This window comes from Marmota marmota, unplaced genomic scaffold, assembly GCF_001458135.2.
Source record: "Marmota marmota marmota unplaced genomic scaffold, marMar, whole genome shotgun sequence".
Lineage (NCBI taxonomy): Eukaryota > Metazoa > Chordata > Mammalia > Rodentia > Sciuridae > Marmota > Marmota marmota.
The window spans coordinates 18,012,467-18,028,727 of NW_025999842.1; the positions used below are offsets into that span (position 1 = coordinate 18,012,467).

A 16,261-nucleotide genomic window follows, 5' to 3' on the forward strand; every position below is an offset into this window, starting at 1 on the left:
TATAGAATAGCTACTATTGGTTTATATTTCTTTGGAAATGTATCTCATAAAGATTTTCTGGCCAACAAGTAATATTTCCATATGTTTAGAGGGGGCATGTTCCTTTTAGGTCCCTGATACATATGTATGATTGCCTTAGTCCATTTGTACAGCTATAACAAAATATCAAAAACTAGGTAATTTATAAATAATGGAGATATATTTCTCACAGTAATGGAATCTGGAAAGTCTAAGATCAAGGTGTTGGCAGATTTTGTATTTAGTGAGGACTATCTCCCTGATTCATAGATGGTACCCTCTTGATGTGTCCTCACGTGGTTAAAGAAATGTTGGGGTATATCTTATGTCTCATATTCTATAAGAACATTAATCAATTCATGAGGTCTATGTTCCCAAAGGTCCCATCTCTACATACCATTAACATGTGAACACAAATCTTTGTACCTTCTGTTCTCAAACTTCTAGTGAGCACTTTGCATGGAAATGGAGTTTATTAGATGCTGTAGGATTCTCTTCATTCCAAAATTCCCCTCTTCAGAAATCCAAATGAGACCTCATTTGGATTTAGAAAGTTTTAGAAAGCCTCTCCAAGACTTCCATGAAGAAATTATAAAGTCATCTTTTACCTTGAAGTATATGAAGCTAATATACAGGTAAAAAAGTACTTTATTATTCAATTGGCATGCTTTTAAGAGTGAAAGGAGTTACTACTAATAATTAAGATAACAAATATAAATTAGAACTGTCCAGGTAAACCAGAATGTATGGTCATCCAGTCATAACAGTATCTACTATATAGGATTCTTGTGAAGAGTCAATGACAAAATCATGTATAATACCTAATTTTCGTGTGGGAATCATTCAATAAGTTGTAGTTGTGTTGTTATTTTTCATACCTCCAACTTTGGCCATCAAAGCAATGAAATCACAGTGAGTTGTTTATTCTCTATCTTTTAATAGATGGTGGTGGGTCTAGTACTGAGGAAATGAGAGTTTAATAATCTAACATACAGGGTTCCTTTTGAGAGCAAAAATAACTTTATATATATTTTGTTATATCTACAGTGATCAATACCACAAGAAGGGGAATTCTGTTTAAAAAAATTTTAAATACTAGTCAGTCCATTCTGCCTCTTATATACACATCTGATCCTTACCCTAATAGTTACTTCTATAGGAAGCTATTTCTACCAAGTAGATATATCTTAGCTCTTAGGGTTTATTAGGACAGGAAAAAATTGATAATAACAAATTCAGTAAATTAATAGCTCTTTAAGGCAGTAGTTTTTCTATTACTGTTTCCATATGCTTATTTTCATACCTAGTATATAGTAGGTAGTTAATAAATATTTGTTGAATTAATGTAAATATGAATATGTAGATCTCAATAGCTAAAAATCAACATCATGAGCTAATAGCTTCTAGTGCTACCCTAAAACTAAAGCTCTATCATAGCAGAGGACTTTCCTGAACTCCAACTAGAACTTTTGGGGTCATAGAATCAAGCAATTCAGTGATTTTAGAGCTGTAGTAGGTGCCAAGTCCGGAATTGTCTGCTATTTAGATTGCTGCTCCTTGTTAATTGATTATAAAAAGTAAAAAGCTCAATAAAGCTAATCTGCCAATTATCTCAAAAAGCCCTCCTGCTGTGCACGCTACCAATTTGAAACATGGAAGTGCTGTGTGTAGGTTTAAGTGCTGTATGAGATATCAGATTGTTTATTAATATTCAACATCTTAGTTTAAGTATTATTGAGAATTGTATACAAATTCATTTGTTTTTGTATATGAAAACAGAAAATATCAACTTTACATGTCACATCACTTGTACAGCACAGAAATGATACCAAAAGACTCATATTAACCTTTTTATCTGGCACTTGTTATCAAGTTGGACCTGGCAGACTATGCAGGTACACTCTATATCATTTATCTTGTCATTTAAAGTGGGTGCATGTTAATTATAATGGACTTTATATGGTTTATGAGACTTTAATGCTTTTGAAATGAATTGAAAAAATGTTTTTACTTTTTTGAAATTATGATTTTCATGTATATACTGTGAAAATGTATCATATGACAACATAAATGGTCAAAATGGCATAAGCATATCCAGAGGATGTTGAAACTCCAATCATAATATGGAGCCAATTAAATTTAGCATAACTTTAGGTCAATTTCTGAGTCTATGCTAAGTAAAAGCAACCCTCTTCTGAGGCTGGGGAGATATAATAGATGAATGATTAAGATTTGCATTTTTTTTTCTAGCGTAGACCATCTTTTTCCAAGAGATAAGAGTTCATGGCTAGCTCATAGGGTTGACATAATACACTTCACTCATTTCACAGTGTAAAATTTTTGCTTAGCCAGAAGCAGGAATAGTATTACATACCACAGAGTTAATCATCTACAATAGTTAATAATGTTAAAGACGTTTTAGTATATAAGTCACCAGAAGTGTAGAGAAGCAAATACTGCATGTTGAATATTGTTACTACCCTCAGTTTAAGGAACTAAAACAAAGAGACGGTTCTGAGTGGGTTCTAATTTCTGCTCTAGATCCCTACATACTCTGACCTGAGCCATTTTACTTGTCTCCATTTCATTTTCCACATCTATAAGATTAGGAAGCAATAGTGGATAATTGAAAAGCAAATATAAACAATTACATTCATGTTAAATCATCTTTTAGGCATGTGAACAGGATTAAAACTAATTTAAACATTTGATCAATAAATAATTATGTATGCTCTTTCCCACTGTTTTATGCATTCTGACAAGTAAAGGGCAATTACATGCCAAGAACAGTAGAAAAATATAAACGTATTAGATCTATTTCTGGTTTGAGCAGTGAGATTTCTTAATAAGGAAAGATATTAGAATGCTTTATGAAGTTTATGAACTTGTAATTTGATGAGACTTTGTCAGACTCATCCTTTCACAGTTTCATAATTGAAAGGCTTTTGCCTACAGTGGAATGTTGAATCAGATATACATAGGCTTAATGGACTAACTATTTTAAAGATTGGCCATGGCTTATGCAAAATATGAACAATCCTTAGAACATTTTAAAGGCTTCCTGCCACAAATTGCTTTTGCAATTTTCATTTCATTTTTAACTATGAAGTTAAGACATTGTTAGTTATTTTTATTTTAAATTGCTCCTGCTGTTGTTCTCCTACTAGGAAGTAGCCACTATTCTTTTCCCTTTTCTTCTGGCCATTGTAATCTTTCTTACATGAATAAAAACAAAGTGGTTTATTTTTAAAAGATTTTTAAAAATCCTCCCTTTCAGTTGCAAGGAGAATGCCTTGCCATTATCAAATTGAAAAAGGTATAATGTAGTGTAGTTACCAGTGAGTTTTATCAATGAGTCTTTTCCTTGCTGTTCTTATATTCCAGAAACTCTTTCTCCTGCATCCTTTAACATGTGGCTGAAAAAGTTGGTTTTGAAAACAAAGTACATGTAGAAAGGCAAGTGATTGATCAAGGAAAAAATTAAAATTGGATACCAGTGGCACAATCTTTTACTTTGTGGCCCACAAAAGTCCTGATACAAATTAATTGTTTCCAAGATTCTTAGACCTTCATCAATCAGATGTAAATTGCACTATGCATGATTGGCTGCCTTTCCATTCTGGAGTTCCCCATAGAGAGCTACTGGCTGCCAACTGCTGCAGAGACACTACAGAGCTACAGAGACACTGCACAGCAGCACCCTCTCTGTGGCTGTTCTGGGACCACAAATGGGGAGATGGAGCTGAGTTAAAACCACAGTTGTGTGCCTTAGGATGCATCCAGCACACTTTCAGAGTTTTCTTTTAGCACACGAGAGACGTATTTCAAACTAGGTCTGATGTTAGTCAAACCTTGTGTGATGCAGGTTTGATTTTTAAACATGGTTTCAGACCAGTCTAAGTATGCTATAGCACAGAGCATCTACCAGATAGCAGAAATTAACATGAAATTAATCTCAAGACTGATTAGGGAAAAATAAGTGTAGATGTTCTCAAAAACAGATTTCCTAAGCTACTATATGCACCTTTAGAGGAAGCAGTAATAATAATAGCTGGAACTTAATTAAAGTAACATAAAAGACCCCAGCTAGGAGACCTTGTGACCATATTTGTAGCTGAGTACTGAATTTAGCCCCAAGAAATATGAGATCTACTTTTCATCTCACAGCAATTTACCATTTCAAAAAACTTGGATTAAGGGGGTTATTAGAAGCTACAGAGTTGCTTTACTTCATATGTAAAGAAAGAAAGGTTTGAAAATGTAGAAGGGCACCTTTTCAAAGAAACTTCACAAGTAAATTTAAACATATATTGGGAAATGAGGAAATTGGAATGACCTAGATATATATGAAATGTAGATTTTTTAATCATAAGGAATTCATTCAGATCTTCTTAGATTTGTCTTCAGTGTAAATTATTTGTTTGTGGATTGCAATGTTTAAACCCTCATAAATGCTATTTGAAAGAAGAAAAGTCCCTTCCAAAAAGTGATAACTGACCCTTACTGCCAGGGTCAAGGACTCAGATGACCTGGGTTCATATTTTAACTTAGCTCCTGTGTGACTTTGAAGAAGTACTTCGCCTCTCATATTTTAGTTTCTTTATCTATAAAATGGGTATTGTAATAGTTAATGTCTTGGTAGTTGCATGGAATTGAGGCAATTCACTTGTAATAGTGCTTGATACCTAGAAAATGTTAAACATGTTTTAATTATCATTATCTTATATGTATTATATCTTTAATTGAAACACCAACAGGAATTCCATGAATTTCTGCTTCCATAGCCTGTATCTGTTTGCTATTGAAAAGTTCCTTTCTAATTACACTGTCAACTCTCTTTACCAGATAATAATGTTTATTTCCCAGTGTTTGAGAACTAACTAAATAAATAATTAAATTAAATAAGATGATATGCATGAAAGTGCTGAACAGGGTCTGATTCACAGTAGGTTCTGAATAATTATTAGGTTTTTAGATATTTTGCCTTCTGCATGGGGAAAGGAACCAATATTTAATGTTCTGAACAAAACACTTTTTCTCCAAACCACTGAAGCTTGAAATACTGTATAGAATTGTTATTTTTTAAAATTTTCTCCTCCTCTCCCATGGCAGTGCTCTGTTAGCACTCTGGAGCCATCATTAGAAGGTATCTCAGTGCTGACAAAAAATCTGCTACTGTCTATAAGAAGTAGGATGTTACAATGTATCATTGAAGTCAATTGGCCTTAAAAGAAAGATGGTGAAGTATATAAAACACCTGCTGAGTACTTTAGAAGTCTTGTTATTATTGGCTGGACATGGGGAAGCTAGCACTAGTGTTGAGAAAACCCACTATCCAAGGAATTGCAGGCGGCCTTAGAGATAAAGGCAGCCTTCAGTTGGAAATCAGTAAAGAACAGAATCCTTAAGTCCCACAGCCACAGGAGCTGAATGATGCTGAAACCCACATGAGCAAGGAAGCGAATCTTTCCCTAGTCCAGCTCTTAGTTAAACAACCAGGTTTGGCTAATCTTGTGAGACTTTAATGAGAGGACCAGGATAAGCCATTCCCAGACTTCAAATCCACCAAAATTGTGAGATAATAAATGTATTTTGCTTTAAGTTACTCTCTTTGTGGTATTTATTATGTAGCAATAGATGGCAAAAATATAGATTTTCCCCTCCTTTAATATAAAGGCATAGTCCTTGCTTTCTAAGAAAATGTGCTGTAATTCAAATGTTGGTGACTTTTTGGGTTGGAATTTACCAAGGCATAGTAGGGACATATACATTCATAAGAACCATACTTACTGCTCTTGTATCAATACCTTAAAAATTGAGTTTGAATCCTTGATCTTCCATTTACCTATTTGGTAAATGTATTCTCTCAGAGCCTTGGTTTCTTTGCCTATGAAATGGAAATAATACTATATAATTTTTAGGATGGTTGTAAGGATTTCTGAGATAGCCCATAAAGAATGGTTAGCATAATGCCAACTTAGTAAGAGATACCAAATAAGTAACTATTTTTATTAACAATATCTGGGGACTGCACCATAGTTTAAGGATTTGTATAACACCTTTATAAATAGTATATTAAAAAGTGGAAGTGAAAACAATAACTATTAAATGCACTCTTACAATGATTTTTTGATTATGAAGACTTCTTTCATTTTGATCATGAAAACAGAGATTTGAGTCATTGATGTTTAATATAATAAGACACAATGTTATTGCTTAAAAGATGGAGTTGTAAATTAAAGAAAGAACTTAAGAGTAATATTTGTTCAGGAGACTTGTGAAAAATCAATATCGTGGGTTCAAAGGAAAAGAAAACCTAAGCCTTGTTTGGAACTATACTCAATATCCATTTAAAGGCTAATATTATTTTAGAAGACCTTTTTTCCCTTTTCTGCTAGATACTACCTCAGATCAATGGAAAAACTATTCTAAGAAATTCTGATGTTTCTTTTGCTTTTACATTTAATACAACATACATTTTGTTTAGTGTATTTTATGAGATGCCAGAAGATCTGATTTGCCTGTAGTCAGCTTTCTATCATTGTGACAAAATACTTGAAATAATCAAGTTATTAGTAGGCATGTGTTATTTTGGCTCATGGTTTCATAGACTTTGGTCCATGGTCGGTTAGACTTGATGCTTTGGGCCTGGGGCTGCAAAGTAAATCATGGTAGTAGTGGCAATAGTCAAGGTTTACCTCATGGTAGGCAGAAAGTAAAAGGAGAAAGGGAGGAAGGGGCTAGGGTTCAAAGTCACACTCCCAGTGACCTAAATTCCTCCCACTAGTCCCTGCCTCTTAAAGGTTCTACTGCCTCCTGATAACAATACAAGCTGGCAACAAAGCTTTCAATATATAGGCTTTTGAAGGACATATAAGAGCCAAACTGTAACATATTCTATGAAATAAATATTTTTGTCTTTAAATTAGTTCTTTTTTAAAATTTTAATTTGTTATATATGACAACATAATGCACTACAATTCATATTATACATATAGAGCACAATTTTTCATATCTCTGATTGTACTCAAAGTAGAGTCACATCCTTCGTGTCTTCATACATGTACTTAGGGTAATAATGAACATTGTATTCCATCATCTTTCCTACCCCCGTTCCTCCACTTTCCCCTCTTCTTTTCCCCTTTGCCATATCTAGAGTTTAAATAATTTCCCCACCCCCCACATATTATGAATTGATATCATTAAACTAGAGAAATCATTTGACATTTGTTTTTTTGGGATTGGCTAATTTTACTTAGCATTATTTTTTCCAAATCCATCCATTTACCTGCAAATGCCATGATTTTATTGTCTTTTAATGCTGAATAATATCCCATTGTGTATATATACCACATTTTCTTTATCTATTCATCTGATAAATGGCACCTAGGTTGGTTCCACAGTTTAGCTACTGTGAATTGTGCTGCTATAAACATTTATGTGGCTGTGTCCCTGCAGTATTCTGTTTTTAAGTACTTTGGGTATAGACTGAGAAGTGGGATAGCTGGGTCAAATGATGGTTCCATTCCCAGTTTTCCAAGGATTCTCCATACTGATTTTCATATTGGCTGCACAGTCCCACCAGCAATGCATGAGTGTGCCTTTTCCCCCGCATCCTCTCCAACACTTATTGTTGTTTGTATTCTTTATAGCTGCCATTCTGACTAGAGTGAGATGAAATCTTACAGTAGTTTGATTTGCATTTCTCTAATTGCTAGAGATGTTGAACATTTTTTCATGTATTTGTTGATTGATTATATATCATCTTCTGAGAAGTGTCTGGTCAGTTTCTTGGCCCATTTATTGATTGTGTTATTTGGTTTTTGGTATTAAGATTTTTGAATTCTTTATATATTCTAGAGATTAGTGCTCTATCTGACGTGCATGTGGTAAAAATTTGTTCCCAATTAGAAGGCTCTCTATTTACCTCACTGTTTTTTTTCTTTTGCTGAGAAGAAGCTTTTTAGTTTGAATCCATCCCATTTAATGATTCATGATATTAATTCTTTCAGTATAGGAGTCTTATTAAGGAAGTTGGGGCCTAATTTGACATGATGGAAATTTGGGTCTACTTTTTCTTCTAATAGACACAGTGTCTCTGGTTTAATTCCTAGGTCCTTGATCCACTTTGAGTTGAGTTTTGTGCATGGTGAGAAATAGGGGTTAAATTTCATTTTGTGGCATATGGATTTCCAGTTTTCCCAGCATCATTTGTTGAAGAGGCTATCTTTTCTTGAATGTATGTTTTAGGCACCTTTGTCAAATATAAGATAACTGTAATTGTGTGGGTTAGTCTCTGTGTCCTCTATTCTGTACTGTTGGTCTACAAGTCTATTTTGGTTTCAATGCTATGCTGTTTTTGTTACTATTGTTCTGTAGTATAGTACAAGGTCTGTTATAGTAATGCCACCTGCTTCACTCTTCTTGGTAAGGATTGCTTTAGCTATTCTGGGTCTCTTATTTTTCCAGATGAATTTCATGACTGCTTTTTCTATCTATATAAGGAATGTCATTCAGAGTTTGATTGGAATTACATTAAATCTGTATAGTGCTTTTGGTAGTATGGACATTTTGACAATATTATTTCTGCCTATCCAAGAACAAGGTAGATCTTTCCATCTTCTAACGTCTTCTTTAATTTCTTTCTTAACATTCTGTAGTTTTCATTGTAGAGGTCTTTCACCTCTTTTGTTAAGTTTATTCCCAAGTATTTTTTTTTTTGATGCTATTGTAAATCAGGTAGTTTTCCTCATTTCCCTTTCAGAGGATTTTTCACTGATATACAGAAATGTCTTTGATTTATGGGTGTTGATTTTGTATCCTGCTACTTTGCTGAATTCATTTACTAGTTTAAGAAGTTTTCTGGTGGAATTTTTTGGGTCTTCTAGGTATAGAATCATATCATTAGCAAATAGTGCTAATTTGAGTTTTTCTTTATCTACCCGTATCCCTTTCTTTCATCTGTCTAATTGCTCTGGCCAGTGTTTCAAGAACTATGTTAAATAGAAGTGGTGAAAGAGGGCATCCCCGTCTTGTTCCAGTTTTTAGAGGGAATGCTTTTACGTTTTCTCCATTTAGAATGATGTTGGCCTAGGGCTTAGCATAGATAACTTTTACAATATTGAGATATGTTCCTGATATCTTTAGTTTTTCTAATGTTTTGAACATGAAGGGGTGCTGTATTTTGTTGAATGCTTTTTCTGCATCTATTGAGATGATCATATGGTTCTTATCATTAAGTCTATTCACATGATGAATTACATTTATTGATTTCCATATGTTAAGCCAAGCTTGCATCCCTTGAATGAACCCCACTTGATTGAGGTCTACTATTTTTTGTATTTGATTTGCCAGAATTTTATTGAGAAATTTTACATCTGTGTTCATTAGAGATATTGATTTGAAGTTTTCTTTTTTTGATGTGTCTTTGCCTGGTTTTGGAATCCGAGTGATATTGTCCTCATAGAATGAGTTTGGAAGTGCTCTCTCTTTTTCTATTTCCTGAAGTAAATTGAAGAGTATTGGTGGTATTAGTTCTTCTTTAAAGGTCCTGTAGAACTTGGCTGTGTATCCATCTGGTCCTGGGATTTTTCTTGGTTGGTAGGTTTCTGATGGATTCTTCCATTTCATAAATTATTTCTTTGTATTTCAATACAACTAACTGAAGTTTCTTTCTTTTGGGAAATAAGATTTGCCAAAAATAAATAAATAAATAAATAAATAAATAAATAAATAACGTATAGCATCCCCAATCTTTCTCTTTATCCATTCATTTATTCATTTACTTATAAGTGTTAATAAGCTGGCTGGCTCCATTGCCTTGGACCTGAGGTTAAGACAGAACACCATAGTGGAATGGAGTGACAGAATAAAGCTGCTGGCCTCATGACAATTGAGAAGGAGAGAGAGAAAGAGAGAGAAGAAGGGAGCAGGGACTAGAAAAAAAAGACCCTTTCAGAATGTACACCCAGAGGTACCCCCTACTTACATCAACTAGGCCCCACTGCCTACAGTTTCCACCACCTCACAGAAAAGGAGTCCATCCAGTTATTGGTGGTTTAATCCATAAGTGAGGTCAAAGCCCTCATGATCTAATCACTACCCCAAAGCCTCACCTCTGAACATTGGGACACCGGGGACCAAGGCTTCATCATGTGAGGTTTTAGGGGATAATTCATATCAAAACCATAACAATATTCCATGTCACACACTGTAATGGGTAGTAGGAATATGGGGTCAACTGTAAAATGCCCTATACAACAACTTTTTCCACTGTCCCAGGATTTAAGTCCCTTTCTTTCAACTGTAGTTCAACAGTAGTTTGCCAGAATTTTATTAAATGTAGGGTCTTTAACTGGCTTACAGAAAGAACTGAGGAATGATATTCAGTATTACAATGCAAGAAATACCTTTGATTGTTAATCTCATTTCCTGAAATTCAAAGCTGTACAGGGAAGTATAGTGAAACAAGAGTAGCAAGGAATACAAGTGAATATACACATAAATATTAAATTGAAGATAAAAACTAGATTTTGTTATTCAATGTTTCAATGTATCTTGGTTCTTCCCCATCAACAAAATGTTGCACAACAAATTTCAGATATATACATATTGATGAGTGTCTAATAATTTAAGTTTTTTCTTATGTTTGGCCTTTAGACATATAAACTTACTTATTTTTTCATGGCTAAGGATATATAAGAAACATATAATTCAGTACCCACAAATGTACAATTATCCACTGCTATTGGTGTATATGTATGAGCAGAAACATAGATGCATTACATATAGTTTTACAGAGCTGATGGCCACAGGGATAGTTCAACTTGAGGAAGACAGATAATTATTCTATGAGCTTTATGTTGCCTTTTCCTATTGGCTCCTCCCTGTTATGGAATTATACTTTCCACCCCACTGATGTTAGACTTGGCATGAAACTTACTCGGGTCACTTCAATATGTTGAAAACGATGTACACTACTTCCCAACTGATGTATTATAAGCCACCATGTTGTTCCATATCATTCTTAACCCTCTGCCATAAGAAGACATGAATGTTAGCAGTTGCTCCTTCAACTTTAGTTTTTTCAGTTAAGAGGATTTTATTAGGACTGCAAACCCAAAATGATAGATAACATGAGCAAGAAAGAAACATTGTTTTTAAGTCATTGGTATTTGGTAGGGTTTGTTACTTCAAAACAATTTATTGTATGCTGTAGGTTACTGACAAGTATAATAATTAATGAATAGTTTCTATAGGAGAAGAATGAAATTTCTTTATTTAACCCGTGTCTTACATGATCTTTACAATCATTTTATGGGTTATAAGTGATCATATCTCCATTTCACAACTGAGAAAAATGCAGCTTATTAAATTTGCCCAGGATTATCTAGCTGATAAGATATATGAAATATGAGCAGAAACATAAGTCTACCTAATTTTTAAGTCTCATCCACAAAGTACTGCCTCTTGGGCTTTAGAATTAGATATCATATAGCACAATGTGTTCATTTTACAAAAGAGTAACTCAGGTTTTCAATTGCCTGACATATATGTAGTTCCACTAGCTAGATAAAAGCTGAAACTTAAGCCATTAATCTCTGTGAGCTAGAACTCAAACCTATAATCTATATTCATGGTCTAGTACTCATGTGTATATGGCTCTATCTATACACATGTCTGGAAAATGATTTTTTTTATATGTGGACTATATAGATTGGATATATCATATTTATATATCTTTTTGAGATTAGAACAATAAACCTATGATTAAGAATTAATTATTGTGGGACTGGGGGTGTGGCTCAGTAGTAAAGCACTTGCCTCCCACATGTGAGGCCCTGGTTTCGATCCTCAGCAGCACCTATAAATAAGCAAATATAATAAAGGCATTTTTAAAAGAATTTATTTATTGTAACATCTATTTTTACAAATATGGTATCCTATTACTTAGAAAAGAAATGAAAACATTTTGAGTTTTTGCATATTAAAGAGTCAATTAGGTTTATATGTTGTAGATTCAAGAATGTTATATAGTGTTATTTATAATTGTTTTCCTTTTCTTTGATATATAAAAACAAATACAGGATAATTTATTTCCTAAGATGACTTGAAATTTAGTCTTTAATTTCTTGTTAACATTGCTATAAAAATTAATTATTCATTATTTTTATCCAATTGAAAATGTCATTATACTATATTTGGAGAAATACTTTAGCTTTAATGAATGAAATATACACCTCTACCTTTTCTTAAGTTAGGCATATTTGCTTAAAAATAAGAGAAACTTTAAAAAATATTTCTTTTATCAAATCATGTATCAGCAAACCCCCATAAATATATAAATGTGCCAGAAAGCCTATTAATAGGCATTTTGTTTACATATTTTTATCTCAATTATCTATGCCCATAGGACTCATTCAATCAATTTTTCACTAAGTAGTTTTCAAAATATAATTACTCTTATGGGTAGGTCTATGAACAGCAGTGTCATTTACACTATAGTTCACTAATTGCACTTTGAAGCTATTATAATGAATTATACCAGTACATTCTTCAAGAAGATCAGTTAATGCTAATCATTTGTATCACATATATCACTTAGAAGAGATCCATCCATAAAAGCTTTTCATTTACAGCCTCATTTCTTTTTAATTCTCTTGTAATGCAAGCTATAGCTGTAAATATATACAACATGTGCTTCTGTTAACTATTAACCTGGTGGACTGATTATGAATTAAGAATTAAAATTTAGAAATAAATGATATTCTAAGGTAGGAATAAAACTATTTATTTTATCCCATTTAATAATTATTCTCAAAAATACTAAAATATCTATATAACTATATAATCTACACATGGATCAAATTTTAAAAGTTTAAATAAAAATCTAATTTTTCCTAATTTTTAAAATCATTTGTTTAGTGTTTACAGACCACATTTTGATATTTGTTTCCATGGCAAGAGAACTGGTTTTTAAAATTATGATAGATCAGAAGATTGTATAGACAATTTATGCAGGCACAAGATGACAAACATTTTATGGTAAAATAATAAGATAATTTTGTAGGCCAGTATCATGACAGAAGACATAAATATAGTGACAAAAACTGTAGAAAAGCCTCCTTTAACATATTATTTCTTTATAGGATTTACATATTAAGTTAGATAATTGTTTTAGAAATTGAGAAATATTCTTAATGAGAATTTATTTTGTTATGGTTTCTTATAGTATAGTAAAAAGTAAGTATACTTTGAACACTGCAGATTGTTTATGAGATATGTTTTCTATTCAAAACATTAATTTTTAAAAATAATATTTATTTTTATGTAAAAAGTTCATGTTGTCTGTTGCCATCATTTCAATTTCTGACTTTACCTCATAAAATCAGGATGGAAGAGAAAAGGAGTGAATGCTGACAAAAAATATATGTCTAATAATTTATACAGTTCAAATTCCACATACCTTGTTTAATCCTCCCTAAAACAATGCTATTGTCTCCATTTTACTTATAGTGAAACTGAGGCTCAGAGAAGTAAATTGTGGCCAAGATCACAAAGTTGTATGAGATAACAGTGGGCCATAAACCCATTAATTCTGCTCCAGAATTGTAACCTCTATGTTAAAGGTTGGTGTGTGTTTATAAATATTGAGATGTGCTTATAACAGGTTATGATACAAAGTATACTCTCAAAACTCCATTTTGTTCTGTAGCACAGGGTCAACCAACATACAAAATTAAGTGTTTGTTTTTGCTTGATATTTGTCAGACTTATACAGGGGGAATGGATCAGTACTCTTCATCAGCTCTTATAAGCAAAACAGCTGAAAACAAAAAATAAAATAAAACAAAACAAAATTTAGTAGTTTTGTCTCTAGATACCACATTTTAATCCTTGTAAAAAAAAGTCAACATTTTAAAAAGTCGCCTTTTAACTGATATGTTTAATCATAGAGCAAAATATCATTTTAAAATTTATCAAATATAGATGTAAACCACCTTAAATAGTGAAATAGTACCCCCCCCTTTTGATACTGGGGATTGAACCCAGCGGTGGTTTACTACTGAGTTACATCCCCACTATTTCTTATTTTTGGATTTTGAGACAGGATTTCATTAAGTTGCCTACGACCTGGCTAAATTGTTGAGGCTGGCCTTGAAATTGCAGTCCTCTTGCCTCAACCTCTAGAGTTGCTGGGATTATGGATATGTACCATTATACCCAGCTAAAACACTGTCTTTTAATAAAAGCCTAAAAATAGTGCATCTGACCTATTAAATAATAAAATAACCATTTTATTCCATTTAAATAAAATGTAATTGTTTCATTTCATTGCATTCTTGTTGCTGCTATTTTATTTTAAAATATTTTTGGTGTTTGGGATATACATTGTTTTTTATTGTTTGTTTTTTCAGTAGAAATTCAGAGAAAAGTTATTTTATCTAGCATTTTGAAATGTACATGGAAGTCAAGATTTTAGTTTCCTAGAATGTGATGTAGGGACCAAACTTAGCCTTTCATCATAACTTAGAAATTGAACAGAATAATTAAACAGTGTTTTTCAGATTTTGAACAACAGACTATACATGACAATGATCCCAAGGAAATGAAACCCTTTTTTTTTTCTTTTCTTTTTTTTGTCACTGCAACCGAAAGACCTGACAAGAATAATGTAGAGAAGGAAAAGTTCATTTTGGGTCACAGTTTCAGAAGTTTAGTCCATGGTTGGCCAACTGCATACCTCTTTGCTCCAGTTGAGGTAGAACATCATGGCCACAGGATGTGGTGGAAGAAATCAGATCAGGGCATGACAACCAGGAAGCAGAGACAGGTCCACTCACCAGAGACAAAATATAAACCACAAACCCATGTCCCTGGTGATCTTCCTCCAGGGAAGGACAATCCAAATAGAACCTACTTGTTTTGATGAGTTGAGGATCTAGAATTATGAATTTAGGGTACTCAAAACAGAAAATTTGGGGCAAAATATGATAGGAGGGATCCATATAGAGGGAGATCTGGAGATATATCAAGGATTCCCCATTGAGTCTTTAACAGACTATGCATATTGGGGAGGACATTACCTGCAGCCACAGACAGAACCTCTAGGAAAAAGGAAGCAGAACAATACTAAGGATTTCACATAATGGATAACGACTAGCTTATGTTCTTTCTAGCCAGAATGGAAAAACTCACTATATATGCTTTGAGTAGAGTCCTTAGCATGGTATTACTTAAGAGTAGATTTAGTTTAATCCTACACTAAAGACTTTCCAGAACTTGTGCTAACAAACTTGGAAAGCAAGCCTCAAATTAATTGCTTCTAATTAATTTAATTACGTACTGAAGCAGTAGTCAGCCTTATTGAAAAGTAATACAACAAAATCTTCCACCCAGAAATGTAATAAAGTGTCTCACCTTCAATGAAAAATTATTATTTATAAAAGATACAGGAAAGCATGACCATAACTAGGAGTAAATTAATAAACAGAAACAGACCCAGAAATGGTAGAATTATCAAACAAGGAAGTGAAAACATTATGATAAAATCTGTATGTTCCAGAAAGGGGGAGCTGATATGAACATGACAAGGAAATAAAAAAATGATATAATAAAGACCCAAACTGTTAGATGAAAAAATGCAACTGAAATTTATAATTAACTGAAATTAATTGTGAATTAGACATTGTAGAAAAACAGTTAACTTGAATTAAAATAATAGCAGTAGAAACTATCCAGTGTGAAACATAGAGAAAGATGACTGGATTAAAAAAAGTGTAGAGGGGGGGATCCAACATGGCGGCGAGTGGGGAGGCAGCGCTTTCAGTACCTCCTCAATAACGGGGTCAGAGAGACGCATTGATACACTTAGATTCGACCTGCTGAGAAACTCCTAGCAAAATTCCACTAAAGAGAGACTGGCCGGGAATTGGTAGGATTTTTGGAGGTGACAGTTTGCCCCAGACGAGTGAATCTCTGCCACGCAGCGCAGAGGTCCAGACCCGCCAGCCGCTGCCTGCATGACTCGGGAACTGTCGGCTGCCTGCACGCGGCCCCCACGTCTGGGCTGATAGCCTCCGAGGCGCAGCGCAGCAGGAGCAGTGCAGGGACTCTAGGAAGAGGTCTCTCGCCAAGCCTTCATGAAATAGCGAACCGGGAGCTGAAACCAACCAGAGACAGACCAGTCCCACACCTCCCTACGGACACTCCGGCAAGGAGCCTGGGGCCCGCCATAGCAGAG

General features: G+C 33.7%; 1 long non-coding RNA gene across 1 annotated transcript in view; it reads left to right on the forward strand.

Moving 5' to 3' along the window:
• The window catches only part of LOC125619139, a 298,706-nt gene that overhangs the window by 47,554 nt on the left and 234,891 nt on the right, over positions 1–16,261 (forward strand). The gene's annotated exons all lie outside the window — the stretch shown is intronic.